Source organism: Telopea speciosissima, chromosome 8, assembly GCF_018873765.1.
Source record: "Telopea speciosissima isolate NSW1024214 ecotype Mountain lineage chromosome 8, Tspe_v1, whole genome shotgun sequence".
NCBI classification, from domain to species: Eukaryota; Viridiplantae; Streptophyta; class Magnoliopsida; order Proteales; family Proteaceae; genus Telopea; species Telopea speciosissima.
Window position 1 is genome coordinate 7,901,089 of NC_057923.1, and position 4,175 is coordinate 7,905,263.

Consider the following 4,175-nt stretch of genomic DNA (forward strand, 5'->3'; position numbering starts at 1 on the left):
TGCCTTTTCCTGCAACACCATTATGTGCTGTTGGTTCATCCCACTTCTAACCATTTTACTATAAAAGAGGTTCCTAACAATTTGTTATGCAAAATTTCCCAGGTCTTCAGTTTTGGTGGTTTACTTTGCATATTTAATATTTGTCATTTTGTTTGAGTAAATGTCTGACTATGCTGATACATTTGCTTTCAATGTATATTTACCTTCAATGTATATCTGTTTACTTGTACCTGCAGAAGGATGAAGTCTTGAAAACTTTATCTAGATTTCATTTATGCCTTTTCCTGCAACACCATTATGTGCTGTTGGTTCATCCCACTTCTAACCATTTTACTATAAAAGAGGTTCCTAACAATTTGTTATGCAAAATTTCCCAGGTCTTCAGTTTTGGTGGTTTACTTTGCATATTCTATATTTGTCATTATGTTTCAGTTGCTTCCTGATACAACTCAACATTATTAACTGACTGAAATCTATCCACAGCATCCAGTGCATTGGCTTGATACTGTTGACCAGGTTCCCCCAAATTCGTCATCGCCAGCAACCAACTGAGGTGATTCATATGGTATATTATAAATCTTATTATTCTGTTTATTAGGTGATGTACAGGCATAGTGAATATATGCCCGAATTTTTGCTCCCGGAATCCTACAGAGGAACTGTATTAAACAGGTACCGTATTATAACCGTACATGTTTATTTGCGCTGTATTTTTAAACAGTATTACTGTCATCTAGTCTGTTTAATTTCCATACATATCCGTACCCTTTTTTATGCTATCCAAACTTCCTATGTACTAAATGGGGCCTTGGGGGCTCCTATTTTCCCTATTTGTCATTTCCTCATATATGGATCAACCCATGCCACTTAAAGCACTACCCTTTGGTTCATCAAGAACAGAGTACAGACTAAACACCTGAGAAATGGCAGAATACTAATAAGAGAAGGTGCTACCTATTGTCTACAGTTGATGAGTCACACTGACCACTGCGATGCCTTGTATAACCCGGGTGCTGAGGAACTCTTAGCTTTAGAGAATAAGTCAGAAAAGGGGTCATAGAATTTACCAAGTAATCTTGGGTAATGAGGCTGTAATCTGATGCATCATAGAAGCAGAATTTTGCTTATACTTTTAGAGTGTGTTCATACTGACTGTGTACTTCAGCATATTTACTTGCATAGTAACATCACCACTCACTGTATGTTCTGGTTTTCAGTCCTCTTATTATGGTATGGTCACTGCCACATCTGTGGTTTTAATCCTTTTATTTTAAATCCTTTTGTTTGCAGTAAGGTCTTCAACTTGATTTTTTTATGCTTGATGATAGTCTCTGTAGTCATTGGTTGTTTAACCTACGAAATTGAGATCCGAATCCAAATGATAATATCCTCTACCTTACCCCTGGAATTGTGGATGTTGGTTGTTTATGGACTATTAGAATTTTGATAGATTGGCTGTACAGAAATATGGAGACTTATATTTACATGCAAAGATATAGACAAATATAGGCACTAAAAGAGCTAGGGGCAACCTAAAATGACCCTGGGAGAAGTGGTGAGGAAAGACATGCTTAGCTTAGGTTTTTTCTCAAGTATGATCTCGAATAGAGCTGATTGGAGGGCAAGGATCCATGTAGCTGATCCCATTTAGTTAGATGCTGAGTCGTGTCATTATTGCTGTTATGTTTTTTTCTTTGTACTTTTATCAATATTTTGTCGTTGCAAGGTCTTTTTGCACTCAATGTTGCAAGTAGGTGGTTCAAACAGTCTCCCTCTCCTAGCTGTTTTCATTTCGTGAATCTTTTGCTCTCACCAATCTCAGCAATGAAGTTCCTTGCCTTTCTCAAAGTTGTACCTGCCCCTCTCAGGCTCTCACACTTTCTAAAATAACTGGTCCACTACAATGTTGTCTATCCCAACCTGATTTTGTTCCCAGAGATCCCAAGGCAAAGCCTAAGAGGTACAAGTACCCTGCTTTTATGATCCCTATGCTCCCAACACCCTCCCCACCTTCTGATAATATCTTCCAGCTTGTGGAATGTATTGCTGCTCTACCCCCTGAAGATCTCAAACAAATTGGTCCTAAACTAAGAGAAGATGCCAGCCAATATCATCAGAAGGCATGGTGGAATTGGGTCCTCAGGCTGGAGCTGCAACTGGGTCTGCAAAAGCTGAGGAAAAGAAGGCAGAAAAGACAACATTTGATGTGAAGTTAGAGAAGTACGATGCAGCAGCAAAAATCAAGATGATTAAAGAGGTAAGAGAATTTATCAATTCGAGACTGGAGGCTAAAGATGTAGTAGAGAAGGCACTGATCTTATTGAAACAGGGGGTGACCAAGGAGGAGGTAAACTTTTACATACCTCCCCTGAAGTTTGTCTAAATTACATTTTCACCCATGGAGTTTGGAAAATTTCATGTACCATCCCTGCTTTCCAACCTAATTAACAAAAAAAAAACCCAGTCCCCTGCTAGCTACAATCTAAATGTTTTCAGAATTTGTCTTCCACTCTGGAAATGGTTGCCTTTCTCTAATACTACTTTTACCCTACTCATCTTTGAATAATTAGCCATGGACTTTGCCATAAATCCTGAAGTCTCATACAAAAAACTCAGAAATTCCAGATAGCAATTTGCAACTTGAACTCCCTAAGGACATAAAGTAGTGAATTTTGACATTGGAATTTCCTTCCAAATGCTTAACAACACTTCAAATTGCAGTCTTTTGAATATGAATGATGAAACTTTGATTCCTTAGATATCCTATGCTTGGCAGCCATTTGATCTATTGAGAATTGCTATACCATTTTTACAACCACTACCTCAGGCCTCCATTCCAACTAAGTGTTGTAATAAGGCCATCAATGTGTTCCATGAGATTCTCCCCAAACATACAATCCAAAAGATTCTAACTTTAATGGGATATCTATCTCTCTCTTCCCTCCTATGAAATGACTTATATGCCCCCTATTGTGGGAGGTTCTAGTGTACTCTACGCAGCCGGATACAGAACTCAGTCCCATTTTTAAGGAAAAAAAACCTTAAAAACAGAGTGGCCCCTGCGCTTAGATACAGGGGGCGTGAAATGACTGCCCCTCCCCCCATGAAAGCAGAAATCTTACTATGCTTTGCATCCATTTGATCTAAAATTTGGTGTTAACATATCAGGATTTACAGAGAAATTTCATAGACTAGGGGTTTTGCCTACTTATTAGACATAAATCTTTCCTTAATGTTAAGAATGATTTTCATTGAGTTGATGAAAGTAATTTCACACATTGTAAGTATATTAAATCTGTGTCTGCATGTGTAAGCTGAAAATGAGGCCTTGAGTGCTTAATAAAATACTGAAAGGTTCTACAATTTCTGGCAACAGTGATACCTGAATAGTTACTCATCACTGTGACAGACATACTGTTGAAGAAGTAAATGGAGTTAGTTCATTACATCTGAGACTTTTGGGCTTAAGCCCTTAGCTCCAAATTAGTTGATATATGTGCAGCACTGCAACATTGGGATCTTGAGCTGACCAAAAAGGAGAATTTACATTTACTTTCAATGTATATCTGTTTACTTGTACCTGCAGAAGGATGAAGTCTTGAAAACTTTATCTAGATTTCATTTATGCCTTTTCCTGCAACACCATTGTCTGCTGTTGGTTCATCCCACTTCTAAGTTCTAACCATTTTACTATAAAAGAGGTTCCTAACAATTTGTTATGCAAAATTTCCCAGGTCTTCAGTTTTGGTGGTTTACTTTGCATATTTAATATTTGTCATTTTGTTTGAGTAAATGTCTGACTATGCTGATACATTTGCTTTTATGTTTCAGTTGCTTCCTGATACAACTCAACATCATTAACTGACTGAAATCTATCCACAAAATCCAGTGCATTAGCTTGAGACTGTTGACCAGGTTCCCCCAAATTCGTCATCACCAGCAGCCAACTGAGGTGATTCTGATGGTATATTATAAATCTTATTATTCTGTTTATTAGGTGATGTACAGGCATAGTGAATATATGCCCGAATTTTTGCTCCCGGAATTCTACAGAGGAACTGTATTAAACAGGTACCGTATTATAACCGTACATGTTTATTTGCGCTGTATTTTTAAACAGTGTTACTGTCATCTAGTCTGTTTAATTTCCATACATATCCGTACCCTTTTTTATG

The 4,175-nt window shown here is 37.6% G+C and overlaps 1 pseudogene; it reads left to right on the forward strand.

Annotated features, from left to right (window-relative positions):
- Positions 1-1,733: 1,733 nt before the first annotated feature.
- Positions 1,734-3,861, forward strand: LOC122671251 (annotated as a pseudogene).
- Positions 3,862-4,175: the final 314 nt, after the last annotated feature.